Here is a 20,646-nt window from a genome sequence, read left to right on the forward strand (position 1 = left end):
GGACGTAGAATTTGTACAAATATTCTCATTGTTTTGTAATGTTTCATTTACCTAAAAGTATTAAAATTAGTTGTGAGTTATATCAATTGAAAGACCAGTTTTCTAGGAACATTTTGACGTATAATCCATTATAAAAATATGTTTAATTATTAGTGGAATAAATAATTTCTTTGGTGTCGGACGTAAAGTGCACAAGTTTCACTTTATTCTTTTTCAAACTTTTATTCAAAACTCTGCGATTTGTGAATGCCTATGCAAATGAAAGAAATTCTGATTATTAAATGGACTATTAGCTTCAAAATGGAACCAATTTCACCTTTATTGATTGAGTAATTTTACTTCAAGAAATATTTTTCTAAGGTGTCGGACGTAGGATTTTTGGTGTCGGACGTAGAATGTACGCATATTAAATGGATTTTTGAGGAAAAAAATTGTAAACCCTTACTATATTTTTATTTTTACAATATAGTACTTATTAAAACAGATTATTTCACAGAAGTAATTGGTATATCAACATTTAAACCCTAAAATATAATTATAACGTACTTATAGCTAGCCTGAACTAAATGAATCTGGTCCTATAATACTTTTAAATTTATATTGTTGTCTTGTTCTTCCATATGGTTCAGGAGACACAATTTTCTTTATAATGTCTGTTTTTAAAGACTAATGCAGTCTTCATCGGCAGGCCAGAAGTAGTTTGCACCTGACTTGGAACAGTGCATTACTTTCACCACGGCTTAATTTTCCAAAACAGATTGAACTTCGCCCGGATAGTAGGTATCATCATACCTTACAACAACCCAGTCCTGCATTGTTACTAGGTCCTTAAGACTTATTATTGTGATGAGTGTTGCGAAATCTTCACAAACTTCAGGTTCTGACATTTCACTGTCAGAATCAAGACTTGGTACTAGTCTTTCTTTGCGCTTCATAGTGTCGTCACTTGTTTCGCCAACTAGCACTAATTTGTTTGAACCAGCTGGTGTCACAGAGTGCACTTTGTGTGTATTCAAGATCGGAATTGCTGACTCCCAGACATGTTGCACTTCATGTGCCTTTTCTTGCACATCATTACTAGACAAATAAATTATCATAATGTTGGGGTTTCTTAAGGTTGCATCAGCAAAGTTATCTGCAGAGCTGAAAACGATTTCTGTATTATTTGCTTTGGCATTATACCAAGCACCTCTCTTCATTGTTCCTCCTATCCAATCTACTACCCCTTTCCCATGGGAGGTTGCGAAGTAGTACCAGCGTAAATTAATGTCAAACTTACTCTGAAGTAAAGGAAGAACAGAAAAAATGAAACGATTCTTGAACTGGGCTGATGTTCCATCAGAAAAAATGTGTACCGTCGAAATATCCGCATAAACAGATTTCAGATGTGCCAGAAGAAAGCTCACATAACAATAAATTTGATTTTTTGTGTGACCAAGGTCATTGGATACAATAACAGAGCTCTGGCTGATTCCTTCAAAGATCCAAGCGTGTGTTATGAAAACTGTAGCCTGATTGTGAGTCCAATGGGCCGAATGAATTTCCCTACGCTATTGACCGCAAGGCGACCAATCAGGGCGAACCTACACCACTGGGCTGCCTTTATAACGGCGGCCAAAACACGGCATAATCACTTCGACCTGAAGACGCCTGCTGGAATGCAGGAGAAACTGTTGTCACCAACGCAACCACGACGCGGTGAAACCCGGAAAATGCAGCCTGAATTTTGTTTTGATGAATAAGATTGGCATTTTCCGAAAAATCCATCTGTATCAGTATTTTACTTCCATTTACTTATGCTTTAAGTTTTTGAAATTCATCAGCTTGTCTTCTTTTGATGTATGTATAAGAATATATTTCGTATGGGGTTTTAACTCCTCAAATGCTTCATTAACTGAACTAACTATTTCAACTTTCTGTATCTGTCCATCAAACTTTTGCCATAGAATGTACTTCAAGGGTTCGTTGTTACCCATACGCTTGAACAGATATATCTATCTGATTTACGCAATCATTGCATTTTCTTGACATACAGGTTTTAGATTCTTAGTTACAAATAACATGGCATAAAAATGTACTGTATTTTGTTGATAGTCCTGTATGTGACTCTAAGGCTATTAGCAACAAGCGAACATTCTCGTGATAAGAGCAAACACAAACGTTATGTGGAATGTTTGAGAAACATTTAACATGTTTAGGACGAAGGCAGCAAAATTTTGATAGCCCTATTTTAACATTTGGGTTTTTATCTTTTAAAATTGTCCAAGCTTGTTTTAAACTCACCACTAGGTATCGAGTGTGTTCTTGTATTTTATTTTTTTTGCTCATATTTTTTTCTGTAAATAACACGGTCCTTCCAACCCGGAACCTGCCAGGTCACAACATCACTGTTGTAAACTTCTACAACTTCTTTATTATAAACTTCATTATCATCTACAACTTCGCAGGCTGAAGGTTTATTTATAACTGAAATACCAACATGCTTGGCTTAACAATGTGAGCCTAATGTGGTTTACAACATTGCTGTTATAGTGAAGTATATTTTCTTAGAGTATAATAAATTATTAATACCAGATTTCACTTTTAGGTTATCCTTTATGGCTTCTGCTTAACTTTAGTTTAAATAAACACAATTGACACCTACCAATGATGATAATAGTCTAATAATTGAAACTTAATACAGCCAATATAAATTAAGTTTGCAGCATTTAAAGGCTGGTGTCGGATGTAGACTTCTTTTTCTACGTCCGACACCAGTATAAAAACAAAACTGTGGGACATAATATTTTTCAACTCCAGGATCCTTTAGCTATAAATAAACTCACTTTAAATCTTAACTATCATGGTCTAAAAAAAATTTGTGTGACTGCTATAAAACTAAAACTCCTTTTTTGGTGTCGGACGTAGAACGAATTGTAACTCAAAGTTAAACTACTCTGTCATGGTAACTAAGAGAGTTAAAAAGTTGTAAATGGCAAGAATGTTTTATTTGGTACCTTAATCAACCAAAAACATTAACTTTGGTTTGATATGATTTTTCTTTTTTATTCCATTTATAGTAATATGACGATATTGCACAAACCAACTAGAAAAACACTAAATAAAATTGAAAAACAAAGTACCATATCTTTTTATTGAGGAAAACTTTCCTAAAACAAATACTAGAACTTTATAACTGGTACTTTTAGCTTTCCAAAAATGTATAATACATAGGGGTTTGAAATAAAAAAATAATAGTGTTGAGGTTTACCGTTTTGTGGAATTGCCCCTTAACGTAAATTTAAAGTAACCATAACAATAAATTACTCCTATTGTTGCCAATTTTTTTATTCGTGCTTCTTTGGTTCCTACATTAGTTTCATTTTTTATTTTTAAAGATATTAATACATTCGTTTATGTGTTGTACATGACTACATTTACTGTTAATAATAAATCATTTGTAATGCAATGAAATGTAAGGAAATTTAATGCTACTATTGTGCTCTTTAAATTATTTTTCGATGTCATTATAAGCGTTTCATTATAAGCCCGAAAATCATCATAATTATTAATTATTTGTTCTTAAGGACTTCTTCTGAACGATGGATATTTCATGTTCCTATTTACCAAAATAAAAGCCCGAACCTAATCGCCAATGACACCGAGAATGAAAATTAGAACCAATGGAAAAAAATTTATTCCAAACGAAATTCTGGCGAGTATTGTCTCTTCCAATAATGCGTGAAGATATTTAAAATAAAATAATGATCAATGATGGAGCATCACAAATACTCTGATAAAGAAAATGGAAAACTTAATGGATGCTACTCGATGCAGAAAGGTTTCAGCATATCAATTCAGGTGTCTCCTAAATTGGGGCGGTGGATAATTGTCTCTATTTGCCCTCCAATGCTGCATGTGAAAGTAAATGAATGACATTTTTAACAAAATTAATCATACTATAAGAGCATGTAGTTATATTAAAGCCAGAACTTAGCGTAGCAACCCACAATTATCGTGTGATAATGCTCGTAGCAAGTTTCATAAAAAATTCGCTCGAGTTCCTCAGGGGTCCATCTTGGACTCCTTACTTTTTCAGATTTTTATAGACGACTTACATCGCTGCGTTGCATTAATATATGCCACTGAATTTTTTATATGACGTTTTTAACTTGGATTGCCAATAATCGCTGAATAAAGTAGGAGTAACATAAAATATTAATTAGTGTTCTAAAATGGGAAATACGCGATCGTGAGGGCAATAATAGTTTCTTGATTCGACATCCGGCAATCGTGCGAGCTACCGAGGAAAAGTAATCTCCAGATGTGCACGGATTCACGGTGAGTAAGACGATATAAGCCGTTATATCTTAGGTGGCAACATGCAACATAGGGGAGGAGGGTGGTGCACTGGTCGTGACTAGTTGAACTTGCTCGAGCAGTTACCGTTGCAAGCGGCCCCGAGCGGTGAGAGTTGTAATAGCCTCCACTTCCGTCTTCCGAGAGGGGGCGCATAGTATGTGCATCCGCACTATAATGGCGATGTCGTAGTTCCTTCCTCATTCCCACAATCCCCTAAGCCGCCTCCTCTTCTTCCGCCCTCCCTATATCCCGCTCTCACACAGCTGAGAATTCCTTCCGGTCGCGTAAAAGCGCTTGCTGGGAGAGTGGATAATTTCTCGCAACACCCCCCTCGCTTGCTCCCACTAATGGCGTCCATCTACATACCTACCAGAGGGCCATATAAACCTCTCCATTTCATTTCTTTTTTCTCTCTCTCGCTCATTTTAACAGGCTTTTTCTCAACTTAAAAGATTATTTAAAGCAAAGTGGAAAGAAAAATGTGAAAAAATAGATGTACACAGAATAATTAAGTGGAGAGTAAAGTGAGTGGATAAAGAGAGGAATTAGGAGATACTGGAAGGATTCGGGGAGGAAAGAAGATTATTGAGAACTGTACTAAAGAGAAAGGGCATATTTTAATTGAGTAGGGGATATTAAATACAGCAGTCGAGGTAACAGTTGAAAGAGAGATGAGAAGAGGAAGTAGAAGGCTTAATATGACGGACGCAGTGAAGTTAAAAAGAAGGTATAAGGACATAGGCGGATTTACGCGGGGGGGGGGGGGGGGGGGTGGGGGGGTAGGGGACACGTCCCCACCCCAGACGCTTAAAAACTGGACAAGGTTTTTAATACTGTTGTCATTAATTTCGTTTTAATTTGTGTATTACGGAGCCTCAATCATTTTATTTAATATTAATAACTTTTATGACTGATAACTTCAGGCTTGACTTTGTGAAGCCTCTCCATATTGGAAATAAAGGAATAAAACTTTGTAAGGTTCAATATTATATTAATATGGGCACGATCCGGGTTTTGTAACGTAGTTACATCTACAGGTGACTGATCTTACATGCATCTTATATTTATACATAGATATTGAATGAATAAGATGCAGTTTATTCATTCAATATTTATGTATAAGATGCATGTAAGATCAGTCACCTGTAGATGTAACTACGTTACAAAACCCGGATCGTGCCCATATTAATATAATATTGAACCTTACTAAGTTTTATTCCTTTATTTATAATAATTTTTGTACCAAAATAAAGAGAATATTTTCAATTGTAATTACTGTGTTTTGTTTTTAACCTCAAATACGAGAAGACCTGGCAGATCCTTGCGTCCCCCTCCAAAAAAATCCTGGATCCTCCCCTTTGTAAGGAAACCAAGGAAGAGGTCTTGGAATGGAGGAGGTGAAGACGACTTTGGTGTTTGGGACCTGCCAGTGGGCAGAGAACCAGTTGGCGATTACACGGAATAAATATGTTAAGTATTTTACACGCAAAATCACGCCTTTGCCTTGCCCATTTTCTAGTTGGTTTACATGAGCACTTGCCTACTTTTTGCACGCATTTTTCTAAACTTGCTTCGTCTTTTTGTCTATTTGATCGATGGAACCTTGTAATTGATTTTTCACCCACTTCCCATCGTCGGATCGGCTTGAAATTTTGCACAGTCGCCTCCTTTTGACAACAAAAATATATTCAATGATCAGGCATTTGAAATTATGTTGCATTGCGCTCTAATTAACTAACTAAATTTCCATGTCGAAAAAGGGTTTTAAATTGTCTCAATATACATGGCGTCATTTTTTAAGTTTATTTGGCAGGAATTTCTTTCGCAGCTCTGGTTCAATCGATTACATGATTCACTGCTAACAAGTTAAAAAAATAAGTAAAAATTGAAAAACACGCATTCTCCAAAAACAGTATAAAATACACTACAAAGTAAAAGCGATAAGTTTTTCATCACTCGGAGAGTAAAGCGTGGATGATTAGAAGTATGATATTAATATTGCGTGCCAATCTCCACTCAACTATGAGGTTCTTAAACTCTTCTCGGGATACCGCACGGGTAAGATTTTGTAAGAGCGCCGTCGTTTCGGGTACCGACTCGTTACCCATTCTCACGGCTAATGAAAGAATATTTGAAGTGACTGTTGAAGCTCAGTATTAGGAGGGGCCGGATTGGTCGTGTCCCGATTGTTGTCACGGAAGACCGTGGACACAGAGTAATGGTTATCTATCAAATAAGGTAGGAATACATCAGAGTTTTATGGCGATCAAATCAATTTTGGGATCGTTAAACTAAAAAGCCTATTGAAATAAGACTTGAGAATAAAAATGTCAACAGAGACACCGGATATTCAATGAGCAGCTCTTGGAATAGAACTCTCAAAGAATTATGATTGCCAGAGCTAAGTCTACGCTGGTCCACTGTCCTCCGTGACAACAATCGGGACTTGACCAATCCGGCCCCTCCTAACGCAGAGCTTCAACGGTCACTTCAAATTTTCTATCAGTAGCCGTGAGAATGGGTAACGACTAACGAGTCGGTACCCGAAACGTAGGCGCTCTTACAGAATCTTCCCCGCGCGGTATCTCGAGAAGAGTTTATACATATTGTTCGCCGGGAAAGTGTAAAATCTTTCGTATGAGGTTCTTCTACAATCACTTCTAATAAACCTAACCAGCACCCACGCTTTAAACTCCAAGTGATGAAAAGATTTTTCTGATCTTCACTTTATTTTATACTTTTTTTGGAAAATCGTCTTTTGATAATATTTTTTATTTTATTTTTACTTTCTAAGAAATCCAATCAAAGTGCTAATTGAGCCTCCTCTGAAATCTGTCTCAGCCTTATTTTACCTTGCTGCGATTGCTCAATGGCACCGAGCGGAAAAAGCCATTGGTGATCCGGGATATAGTCCAAAGCGTTATCAAGTATGAGAACCAAAAATCATGGATTAATCATCATTGAAGGAGGTATTTGAGTTAATTAAATCAGGTAGTTATGCACCGTAAATTCCCATTCAATTAAGGATGCCTTGCGCTTACCTGGTTTGTAATCACTAAGGGTTTTAATTTTATTGTAACTTCCATATTACTCTCATAAATTTAATTTATTAATAAAGAAATGTATGTAATATTAACAAATACATAAATAAAATAACATTCACATAACCAGTAGAAATATGTAAGTAGTAACTATCGCCATTAGAGAATAGACATTCGAGGATTATTACGCGTATCTCACCACAAGAAAAATTGTGCAATTTTTCATAAGATGACATTTCGTTTCTCTTATAGAGAAATTCATCCCCACTGCACCATGTATATTAAGTTTCCCTTAAATTACGCCCTCCCCGTTTCTTACAAGAACTGCTCAACGTCAAAGAGTTAGAATAACGACAGCGAGTCCTAATAATATGGACCAACTCGTTCGGAAATAATGAACGCATATAAAATTTACATATTTGTCATATGCATAACCTGTAAGGCCTCTCACGAAGGAGATGAATGAGATCATTACGGGATCCGAAAGTTCGTTCGACATGAATAGATCACGGGTAATCTTATCAATGCAAGGCTATAATTCAGGTCAAAAGTGTCAAGAAAAATTAAGCCATCCAAAAAGATAATGATTCAGCACAGATCGTTAATTATTGAAGACTGAGCGAACCCTAGCATCATCCTCATTGTGATAAAACTGTGTTGAATGAGATTTTGTTGATTAATGTGAAGGATGTATTAAACTAGGTCAAGCGTTACCTTACAGTAAAAATTTTAAGCTCTTAATAACGAAAAAATCTCAACCGTAACGGGTTAGAAAACGCAGAATACCACCTTTAAATTAATTAATAGTAAATTTGTTGTACTTCCCACACGCTTGTACTTGGGCCGAGGATATAAGCGCTCAGAATATTTTTTTAAAAAACTGTGGACTGTACATACAAGAGTTTAATTTTTTTATTCATTTTTGGGAAATAAACATCAATCGTTCGCGGCATTCTCACCAAAAGGCCCTTTCCGCTACCTCCCAAGAGTCCATGAAACGGGCCGTTTCTTCCAATAGCCCTCTTACTTACAACTATCCCAAACTATGGCCCTTGCTTAAGCAACTATTTCAGAGGCAATTTCGAATCAAATAAGTTCGCTTGATAATCATGCATTGCGAGATGTCGAAAAGTATCGGTGGGAAATATTGTAATGTGTTATTTCAACAGCGGTGATAAGACGCCTTGGTGGCTGTAGTGTTTACTTCCCACCCCATTGGCTATGGCTCAAATCCCAGTCGTGGCTAAGAATTTTCAGAGACTACTCGATCCCTGCTTAGGTGCCGTGTGTAAAGCCTGAATCACACGATCATTTTTTTTCGTCGCGAAAGTGATCACTATCGCGATCACTAGGTGAAATGATCGTCGCCGGCAATTGTTTTTCGCGTTCGCGATCGCAATGAGGATTCCCATCGCTATTTTTCATCACTAGTCCGGTCGCTTTTTCCGTCACTAAAACCGTCACTAAAACCCCATATCAGCCAATCGGAACGCATGCCCGTATGGAGCGATTGCAGCGCAACGTTTGACAATTGTGGGAACGACATAGATAAACAAACACGCTATATATTTTCGTGATGCAGGTCCTACGACAACAAGCTGTGATATCGGAAATGATGCGAAAAGCGACGGCGGGAGTGACCTTGTGATTCAGAAAAATGATCACAAGAGCGATCGCTTTTCGTGACGGGAAAAGTGATCGCGATAGTGATTATTTTCGCGACGAAAAAAAATGATCGTGTGATTCAGGCTTTAGGCACTTCAAGTATAGCACTTAATCCATCATATATCCGTATGTTAATATCAACACCGCACGTTTCTCTCCACCCTTCCTTTGCATCCTTTCGGCATGGCACTAAAGACTTTTACTATCGGTGCACCACCTTTTTTTCAACAACGTCATTAAACGGTTATAAGTAACGAATTACATATGTTTAGGAGCAACTTAGCCTAATATGAAAACCGGTTGGTTCCCGTGAGACTTATAGTTGTGAGAAGCTAGTAATGGAAGAAGATAAATAGCTCAATAGCAGTAGTTCAGTGTATCGAATGCTAGAGATTGATTTTATCTCGAAATGTCCGCAACAATGGCTTCATATGGTTCAAAATATACTGTGTAAAGAATGACGAAAAATGATCACTGAGGAAAATATGAGTCAATCCTTTTCAAAATATAAATCTTGAATATGGCAATGATTATATAAACAAACGGGGCCCACAGCATTTGGTGAATTTTATTTACTTTGGGGAACATCTCCAATAGAAGTTTATTTTCCCGTAAGATTCGAATCACTCTGTCGCCAGTGAAACGAGTACCGTCATCAGCAAAACCATTAAAAAATGCGCGGTGCGTAACAGCACATCTTTTGGCCAACGAAGACTCCTCCACTGTAATATTCGTAGCTAAAACTTGGGACTTCCATTTAAATGGGACGTATGAATGGACCAACTCAATGGATGGATCGCTTCGTGCAATTTCCGCTCTTCATTTGTCTTGAGCGCACTCACCCCAGGAAGTAGGTAGCCCCTACGGGGAAAAAACGTTGAAGCGCTCCGGGCGTGTAATTCCTATGAATAAGAGGTCCATTTTCGAAGATAATATCCTTAGTCATGCATTTACACCTGCCGCGATTACAAAGTGGTGGAAGTGAAAGAGAGAAAATTACTTGCGAAAAGTTAAACCATTAATTGAAATCACGAAGACCGAGTCATCGTCAAACCAAAGCGACAAGGGCATGATGTACTAGACTTACGACGGGAGTTCAACCCAAGAAAACAATAAATCCGATTAAAGGCCATTAATTCAAACCTGATACCCAGAATATCTTCAATTTTGCAAAAATTATAAGTGTAGTTTTTTAAGCAAGACAACGGGTTCCGTGAAAAAAAGTTTGTTGAGCAGAAAACACTGAAAGTGAAGGTTTTAGTGAAGAGGCCTTAAAATACCAGGTGTTTCAAAATTAATAGTGGGATTTTAACGCTTTTGAGATATTTATTGTATCATCAAGTAACTAGGTAACAATAATAAGGTAAACAAATCATAATTTGCGCCTGAAGATGATGATAATTCATAGAAACCCGGGTCGCGCTCCGTAAAAAGATGTGGTATAAGTAATAATGATATCCAGGAAAACTTATAATAGAATACCGCAAAGTTAATCAGGAGTTAGTGAATTTTGTTCATGAGAGAAGAACTGTCGACAAAAATACAGGGAAATCCGTAGACACTGTTTTGGCACAATTCGCGTAGGAGAAGTCACTTGATAGTAGACGAAGTTGTACATAGAAAATGATTATATTGAATCAGTTGCGTTACGACCAAATTAGCCATCTAAGTAATAAAGTTTCAAGAAAAACTGGAAAAATTACCGAAAGTTAATGTTCGTCATAAGTGATAGGTTGTAGAGTTAACCGGTGTCCCATTTTTCGACTGATATTTTACAATCAGCTTCATCCGGGAAATATAGGTAATTCCTAGGCGATTAGATAATGTACGACGCACCCAACGAAAAGTTCAAGCATGCAATCATTTGAGTCCGTAGAGAGTATACCAGCTTATTGGGTAGGCTACTAGTCGAATAATTTGGAATTCAAATCCTGAGTTACCCGCAAACAAAAAAATCCTCACCTTACGAAGTGAGATAGGAATCTGCCATGATCGCGTTGAATCCGATAACTGTGACTTTATACTTGGGTGACCTTATACCTGGGTATCCCACTTTCCTCAATCAACGTCCAGGTTGAAATACTTGTGAGTGTGAGCATTATTTTTATAGCATTGCGTCTTACTGCTTCCCTGCTTTCCGTGAAGAGAACTTACTTAGTTTTAGTATCAGAGCTGTAGATTAAAGGCATCAATTTGAAGAGTTAGTTCGAAGTTATTCATAAAGTAATTATTTAAATAGCTGTAAATATTTTCGTATAATTTTTCTAAAAATTTTTATAGTTTTTTCCGGTATTGTACTTTTCAGTTACCAAGTAACACCCAGGTTAAATAGAAAGTGTTTTTTTTTCAACTTAATGATTCTATCACTACTGTTTTCATGTCGAAGCCATTTGTAATTGAGTCAATGCTTTTCTGTCTGTTTTTTTCTACTCCCGTTCCGTTTCAATGCGTTACATCTTTGCCCTTCTTCAAGTTCATCTAAGCTGGTATAGCTTTTCAAACATTTTTTGAAGTGAAAACTTCTTATGTCGCGTTGATAACTTTTGTGGATGGGTAAAAGACATTGGACTCGCGTCACCGTCACTGCTACCACATATATGTATAATTGTGTATATTCTGCACATACACAGTATACTCGCTACATACACAGTACTTGTGGAGGGGTACAAACCATTAGACTCGCATCACCATCACCAGTCCATACTTGTGCAGGAGAGTGTACTCGATACAAGAATGGTGAAGGTTTGTACAACATAACTCAATTTATTTTAATACGTTCAAATTTTTTTCGGTAGCCAATTTAATAAAACAATTCATTAGAAATTATTCCTTTTATTCAACAATGCTCACGTTATTTCAAGTTTTCACTTCTGTCGGCACTCCCGGAGTGCAGCCTTTTTTAGTGTGGAATAGTTCCTTTAGGTTTGTTTTCCATCTTTTTTTGGTTTGTCTTTCGGTGGATGAAAAATAGTTTTAGCCAAAGCTCCTCCCACTCCGCTGGCTCATGACCCGGCGACCTCGTCTCGTGGCGCAGTAAGGAATCGGGTGTTCAAAGCTGCGTGGCGAATGCACCGCCCGCGCCGCTGCACGGCGGCGTTCACAGATCCAACTCCTCCCTCTCGTGGTCTAACGGGATAAAAGTGTGAGAGAACTCGCAGCGTAAAACTTCCATGTGATTCCAAGATGTCTGTCTACACGGTCCTCTTCGATGTCAGTCAAATCTGGTATATTTACGTATAAAATCGTTTCAGGTTTGATTCTGTGGATGATATCCATGATAAAAACACAAATGATAATTTCCGCACTATTTAATTTAAAACTCAACCACCGACCATGGTTTCAACACTTTGTGCCCATGAAAATGAAACAAAGTGTTTATACCATGGTCGGTCGTTGAGTGTTAAATTAAATAGTGTGGAAATTACCATTTGTGTTTTTATCCTCGTATAATTAGTTAACCTTGTAATTTATGAAAGAGCTATTAATTTTTAAGAACTTAAAACAATGAATGTCGGAAATTTTTCGAAATTTGAGCATGCCAATAGATAAACAATTATAAGTATAATTCTTATTATATTACCATGAACTTCGTCTTTATTTACCATATTTTTGAGTTTTGATACCTTTGATCGAGGAAAAATTTTTATATTCAGAGCAAATTCGACATACATACAGGTGAGGAAACGGATGTTCAAAGCTGCACGGCGGCATCCACAGATCCAATCCCACCCTCTTGTGGTCTAATGGGATATAAGTGAGAGAGAACTCGCAGCGTAAAACTTCCATATGATTCCAAGATGTCTGTCTTCACGACCCTCTTCGGTATCAGTCAGATTTGGAAGCAGCATGTCAACAGCCACTACCGCGCCCCCGGTCGCTATCCCATCAGCCACCGCGGCGGCCACGAATCGTGCGAGGATGAGCTCTCTAACACTGTGACTCACTCGGGCGCCGTGCCAAGCGGGAGAGAAACTCACGGAAGCGGCGTCGTCACGTGAAAGAGAGAATCACTCGGAGACAGGGCTAGTGAAAGGATCTCTGCTACAAAATATTAGATAAGACAGGGAGTGTTATCATCTCCGATTATAGCCACACATCTATTGTCAAGATAACGCGGTTGCATATGACCTCAGGTGCATTCGCAAATGTAGCAACGAAAGAAAAAGTGATGAAGTAACAAAGGAACAAGGTCACGGCAAAAATAACCATCATGCCATTACCGAGGCGCATGAGAAGATCCATACCGCGCCCAAGCAGAGTTACCTTATATAAATACTTCTTTTCTTTTTCTTGCAACACAGTTTTGCCCAATAAAAAAGCTTAAAAAATCAAAGGATAAAAATCGAAATCACGTCATGAGATCTCATCCCCAAAATTTCAAAAAGCTCAACAAAAAAGTGTCTTTATAAATTTCCTAGGAACATATTCACTCAATATGACGGCAGGCTATTATTATTTGAAATGATGCATCAAAATACTGCTAACATAAGGGTAAAAACAAACTTTCTTATTTCCAATACATTTAATCTATAAAAATCTTTGTCGGGTTCAGATTGAATAATAACGGCAGATAATTATTATTCAAAAAGCTACTCCTTATTTGTAACAATGTTTGGAAATCTTACACACCAAAGCCTGCGGCATGTGAACAAGCCGTGAAAAATTTGGTTTTCCAAAAATTTCCTGTCTTATATTTCTCATCTCTTCGTTTAATCTCCTTCATCTTCTTTTCCTATTTCACTTATGCTTCTTTTGCTAACAAAAACATATTTGCTATGATGATATTCTATCATTCTCCTTCCTTTAAATTATCGCAGCGCCGCGATCGGATTTTGATGGCCATTTTTTAAAAACTATTCCCTATATTAAATTTTAAACCATTAGGCACGTAGAAAATAGAAAATTTAGTGCTTGGAAATTTTTTATCTATGGTTCCAGATGATTTTCTGTTGCATAACTTTTTATCGTATCACGTCTCGATCACCTCAAACGTTCGTATGAGTGAGTGAGTCTGTGGTCGGAAGTGGGATTTATAATATATAGATAAGAAATCGGGTAAGTTTATTGCCCGGGTCGTACTAAGCCACTTTTCATGAGTTGGTGACGTCGTGAGATATTTGACAAATGTACTCCTTGGTTAGAACCATTCGTTGAAATAAGGAACCCGTCACAAGAGTGTAAACAACAAATAGCCACATGCGACCAGGGATGACAAGTGAAGCGAAGCGAAAATGTTTCGTTTCGACCGGTAGCGAAACGAAAATACGAGGCCTAGGATTAGTTTCGTTCCCGCACGAAATTAAAATCACCAAGGAGTTTCATTTAGACCCAGGGCGAAACTTTACTCTTGGGAACGAAACTAAATTAATCGAAACTCGCTGCTCATAGTTAAGTTTCGATCCAAGAAGTTGAGTGGAGGGGGATAAGAGGGAATATTATCGACCCCTTACGTGTGACATACGTGTAGAGAGGTTAAAACATTCATCATCATCATTGGTCAACAATCCTAGGATTGGTTTGACGCAGCTCTCCACTCTATTCTCCTTTCAGCTAATCTTTTCACACCTACGTATTTCTTCTCTTTCACATCTCGCTTCACTTGTTCCATATATTTTGTTCGAGGTCTTCCTTTTCCATTCTTACCTTCCACTTGTCCTTCGACGATTGTCTTCATCAGGCCATCATGTTTCAGGATGTGGCCTATAAGGTTATTCCGTCTTCTTATTAAGGTTTTCATGAGGCTTCTCTTCTCTCCTACTCTTCTTAGGACTTCTTTGTTACTAACTCATTCGATCCATTTAGCTTAAAAATCGAATGGCCAGTTTGCGTTCACCGTTCTCCTGTTTGTGGTAAAATTATGAGAGCCCCATGCAACTAACGGCTAGTAGGCCGAACCTCAAATTCATTCAACCATTCTTCGTAATTGGTGTGTGGGTCGAAACTAAACTGTTCAAAGGTGAAGCGTGTGATCTCTCCGGTGCGAAACATTATTTCGTTTCGTTCCAGAGTTTTAGTTTAGTTTCGACCCGAAGTAGTTATGACTCCGATTTCGTTCCGACCCTCAGTTTAGCTCCCCGGGTCTAAATCCATTTCGTTTCATTTCTACACTTCGCTCCCGCGAACGAAACTATTGAAATTGTAATGGTTTTGACTTGCGTCTAGTTTCCATTGCCGTCCCTGCATGCAGCCCATGCTCAAGGCCGAGGAGAAGGAAACGGAGAGAGGCGCGGCAGAGTTCATGGGACCATCAGTCTACTGGCGAAAGAAGTAAGTCCTTCGATTTGCATTCGAGAATTGCTGAAGTACAAGGCGATGGATCGAAAGTAGAAAAATGCGGCTTTATTTTTTATAACCTTTATTTTTTCAATGCCTATCACAATCGACATTTTATTAATTGCGAAAGAGGCAAATTATAATTATTGAATGGGTTCCACGCTCTTATACTCCATTTCAGAATCAATTTCATGCGTAAATAAACCAGTGAATACTTAAAATTTCACACATCCCCACAAACATTTCACTTCCGGTTCGTTTTTCCTGGCTTAAAGCGTCCTACATCATTCTTTTGTTAGCTAAATAAAATCATCAAGAAACTGAAAAGCTTTCACCAAAAATTATTAATATCGCGACTCACTATCCCGAAACAATGGGCTGGACCTTTCCATTCTCTAAAATTACGACAGGCGTCGCGTCGTGTCTTCGAGTTTCTGGGGAAACTTTCCACTTAATTTTTATTTCTCATAAATGTCCCCTAAGACGATCAAAGATCACTGCTATGCAAACGATGAGAAACGACAGACCTCTATCCCATCAAATAAATTATGCTAATGCGAATGAATAACGATGAGATGAGGTTATAGGCTATAAAATTAGCATGAGCTTGACGTAGGAAAATTTACTATCACTTAAGCCTGTTATGAGAGACTTATAATGGATCCATGGATTGAAACAATATGCATTATAGTCCGGATTACGGTAACGTGAATTTTAAATTGGAAAGATTGAATCGCCCATATTGTAAGCGAAATATTGCGAAAATACGATAACTCTGATATATTTAAAGTTCCTTAGCTCTAGCATTGAAACTGCACTCTTCTTTTAGATGGATAATAAGAGTTGAATATAATTCATGAAAAAAATATTCAGGACTATTTTAAGAGATGATTGACATCGTCATCATGTAGAGCACCACTGTAAAATCAAGATGTCACCGATTATTAAATAGATTATATTATACTCTACACAATGCTGACTACTAAAAATTCTATCACCGATCGCCGATTATTAAATACTAACTAAATGCCTACCATAATAATGACTATTAAATAAAATGGGGCAGTCGTGGGACTGGCCGACATAAGTGAAAACTGAAATAATTATTATCCATTTATTTTTTATATAGATTTAATATTATTAAAGAACTAATTTTTCCAGTAATACTCATTTTTCAACAAAAATTGAAATTCTTTTTTCAGCAAACTGTTTATTATTAAATATATATTAAAAATACGAAGTGTATGAATAGAAAGTAACATCATTTATATATTAAAATATAATATGCTTTCATTTCTTTTATTTAATATGCTTTAAACCTATAATTGTTCACTATGCATATAAAAAAAACTGTCTTAAATTGTACTGACCTGTATTTTTATAGCGTGTACTGTACACTCTTCTTCACGTTCATGCACGAGCTCTTTATATTTAATGAACTTATACAATATACACTATAGATTTTTATTTTCAATTTTAATATTTTTTAAACAAAAAGACTTCAACAGTCTATATATTAACAAAGTTTATTTACTATACCTAGTCAGCCTGCGTAGTTGAAATATCCATTGTAAAATTTTTTAAATTGTATGAGATTGACAAAAAAATCCTCCCCGGCGGGGAATCGAACCCCGGTCTCCCGCGTGACAGGCGGGGATACTGACCACTATACTACCGAGGACGTGGTACTCTGAGACGAATTTTAAGAAGGAAATCTAGATCTCGCTGTAGCGATTGCGGTGTCGGGTCGGTCACTCTCACGCGAATTCTATGCTTTTTCCCCATCCCGCAAAAGTGCTTAACGCCGCTAAAGAAGTTTTCACTTCAAAAAATCGATTACTGTCTTAAATACGGTCCTATTGAAATTGAGCGGCTGAGCTCGAATGCAAAACTCTGGTTCGAATCACGGCGAAAATGAAAGCCCAGTGTGCGGACAAAGATTAAATCAAGGCGACCGAGGGAGGATAATTGGGAGGAGAGAGGAGAGAGAAAAATTGAGAGGAAAATCTTGGGAACAGAAATGTCTTGGATTCCATGAATTAAAAATGTTCCGGAAAGTTAAACCGCGGAGCCAAGCTGATATGATTATCATGAAAATTACTAAATATGTCATTAGCAAGTGCTCTGCCGTCTGTCGTTGAAAAAAGTTGGACTTCTGTCGCTATATTTCTAAAAAAAATGCATTAATAAGTTCGCATATTAAAATGGGCTTTAAAAGGAATGATTCTCTAGTGGATACGGGAATACAGTGAATGTATGAATTTAAATAACTGCGTATTCAATTTTTTTGTTAGGTCGCACCCTCAGATTCGGACAACTTCGATGTGAAACAATGTAGCATAGTAAATTAAAGAAGATCAAGACAAAATCAATTTTAGACATAAACATATTTATCAGAATCATAGAGAACATTTTGGACAGGAACGCGCTGAAAACAACTAAAGTAAAATATTTTAGGGTAGTTATGGGCTATTATTTATTTATTCCCATATCACCGAAATTAGTAAATATTGGCCTTTTACACCGGGATTTTTAGCAAGTTAACAATACGTTAACGACGTAACGTTAAACGTGCCGAACAACCTGGATTGAGGCAACCCACCCAGGCGTGACTAGAACCCGCGACCTCTTGTTTGGCAAGCGAGGACTTCACCCCGTCGCCACCGATGCCAGCGAAACATAATTAAATACGATAGTATTCCCAGGTATGACGTGTTCATTTTCGTACCAACTTCCCTTTTTTGATCGAATTTTATGTAATGTAATGAATAAAATGATCACAAACGAATTTTTATGCAAGAGCTCTACAGCATACTGAACGTAAAACCATTAGCGGCATGATTATTAGCAGAAGTTGCCCGGAAAATACTAATCTGTGAAAGACCTTTATCCAGAAATTTTAGTTCCACGAGTTTCTAGTTCATTCTTGGTTTCCTGCAGAGTGACCACCATGAAGTAATTCAAACGCGTGAGCTTTGGAATGAGAGTCGGCCTCTCCGTCCTTACTCACCGCCACTAGTCACGTGACTAAGGCGGCAGAAGGCGGCTCAATGCCCTTGCCGAAGGTCGCGCAAGAGAGGACAGCAGAAGTCGGTGAACAATTCGGACTGAGGCGGAGTTTAAAAAAAAGCCACCGTTTAAAGAATACATTCCTTCGAGATGGGAGGCTGCGAGATGAATAGATTTCGAGACGTCATTCTTATACAAGCTCACTTCTCTCGCGATGACAACTGAGCCTTTGAAAACGATCCGCAAGGAATGATGCATCAGTACCAGCTCCTTCTTTTCATCTTCTTGGTATTGGAAGGAAAGTGGGATGAGATCTGGGTAAAGGACCACTGAAAATCACCTAAAATACCCTGTGGCATCGATAATCAGTACACCCGTAAATAAGCAGCGCATTCCTCATATTAAAGCAGTTCGCTTATTTTTTTTCGAAAATACTAAAATATTCACCGGATCGTCACGAGGACCAATTGATATTTCATGTACTAAGGGTGTTTAAAGAGGAATCTGAAATACTACAGGATGTGATCGGGGAGAAATCTTAAATATTTTTTGTCTGTTTGCACATGGGATCGCAACTCATGAATTACTGAAGTAATGCGACGCAAAAACGTTTTTCGATGCACATTACAGTTACCATGAAAACAATTTTTCCTGGGTATACAGCCTTTTAGGCATTTTATTTAATGCCCTGGATTTTAATAATCAAGGTTGGATGAAAATGTGCGATTATAATTGTCTGTAACAACTAATCTCAAAATGGGTAAGATTGCGCAATCGTATTGTTGATTCTTGCTGAAAGTTCTCGTTTAATTAAGATCAAAGATTAATTGTCTCAGACAATTATAATCGCTCATTTTCGCCTAAATTTTATAATCTTATGAACTTAAAAATCCACACTATTAAAACTAATGTCGAAAATACTGGATATCCCAGAGAAAAATGTTTTCATGGTAACTGCAAAGTGCACCCAAAACAATGTTTGCGTTGCCATAGACCAGTAACGCAGTAACCAAGGGTTTGCGATCCTATGCTAATGGACAAAAAAATGTTTAAAATTGTATCCACTACCACCTTCTGAAGTATTTCAAACTCCTACTGAAATATTCTGCATAAAAATATTAAAACATATACAAAATAATAAAAAATATCACTGAAAAAAAAAGAATTGTCGCCATGATCCAAGAAAGAGATAGTGGTGGATTAGTAGGTGGGGTAAGATTGGCGACTAACTGAACATCCACATACTACGCCGCATGCCGCCTAAATAGGCGTATGGCGGTTTTTTTTGGGCACCAGTCGTTTACACATGAAATGGAAATGCTCTAACGAAATTACGAATTTATTCAAGTCCTTAATCATGCGGGGAAAAAAGAATTCCAATACCTAACTGTTCAGCGAAATATCTCTCTTAATTCATCGTTACTGTCAGACGGTAACAAGTTCGATTCCAGGGTTAAATTTTAGGCAAACCAAAAAAATTGCTTATTTCAGGGCCGCCTCCTAAGTGCCTTCCATTGAGTTCCACTCGCCTGGGACCACGTCGGGAACTAGGGCGGGGCAAACGGGATACGGGACGGTAAATTTCAGCGGGACGCTAAATTTGAAAAGTTTTTGTGAAAATTTATTTAATTTTTTATGATCAAATTATTTAAAACTAATTATTGATTTATAAATTATTAAACAATGGTATTAATGACATTTTGTAATTGAAAACATACGATGTCTCATTGCAACTACCACATCACAAAAAAAAAAGATCACAAGCTTCCCCGGGAAATATTTTGGGTCAAATCTTCTCGGGTTTGTCACCGGGTAAGGCTTTGCAAGGCCAACGTTGCGATGGAAAACTCCCTCATCTTCATCGGGGCCAAGTCTGACTGAGTCCTTAGACGTAGTAGAATAGCCAGGGCTTTGAAATGGGGGGAAGGTGTACCGGATATTTCGGGACCCCTCCTGGGTGCATGGAAAACACCCCAGGACAAAGGGGGGGTCCGGGGAAATTTTTGAGATTTTTATGTTGAAAACGTAATTTTTAGGCTCAAAAAAGTAATTTTGTAATAACTTAAACGAACATCATAAATAAAAAAAATTACACTTCTTGCCTTAAAATGGGCACAGTGAAACACTTAGCTACACAGGAAAAATAAACGACGAATAAAAGGATGGAACTTACGGGGAATAGTTACTTCAAATTTTGGATGAGTCGCAGCCCATCTTTCTCAAGTGAGAAGAGGAAGAAAAGTGAGGGTAGAAGGAAGGGTGCAAAGGAGAGAGTAAAGATGGAGGGAGAAACAACGGTTAATGGGGATTGGTGATA

The 20,646-nt window shown here is 37.5% G+C and overlaps 1 protein-coding gene and 1 non-coding gene across 2 annotated transcripts in view; both read right to left on the bottom strand.

Annotated features, from left to right (window-relative positions):
- LOC124165996 (nose resistant to fluoxetine protein 6-like) overlaps window positions 1-20,646 on the bottom strand; it is a 192,231-nt gene that overhangs the window by 159,180 nt on the left and 12,405 nt on the right. The window lies entirely within an intron of this gene.
- On the bottom strand, window positions 16,930-17,001 carry Trnad-guc. Its single transcript has one exon. It is a non-coding gene; the product is annotated as a tRNA-Asp (tRNA).

The sequence above is a fragment of the Ischnura elegans genome, chromosome 9 (genome assembly GCF_921293095.1).
Source record: "Ischnura elegans chromosome 9, ioIscEleg1.1, whole genome shotgun sequence".
In the NCBI taxonomy this organism is placed as follows: domain Eukaryota; kingdom Metazoa; phylum Arthropoda; class Insecta; order Odonata; family Coenagrionidae; genus Ischnura; species Ischnura elegans.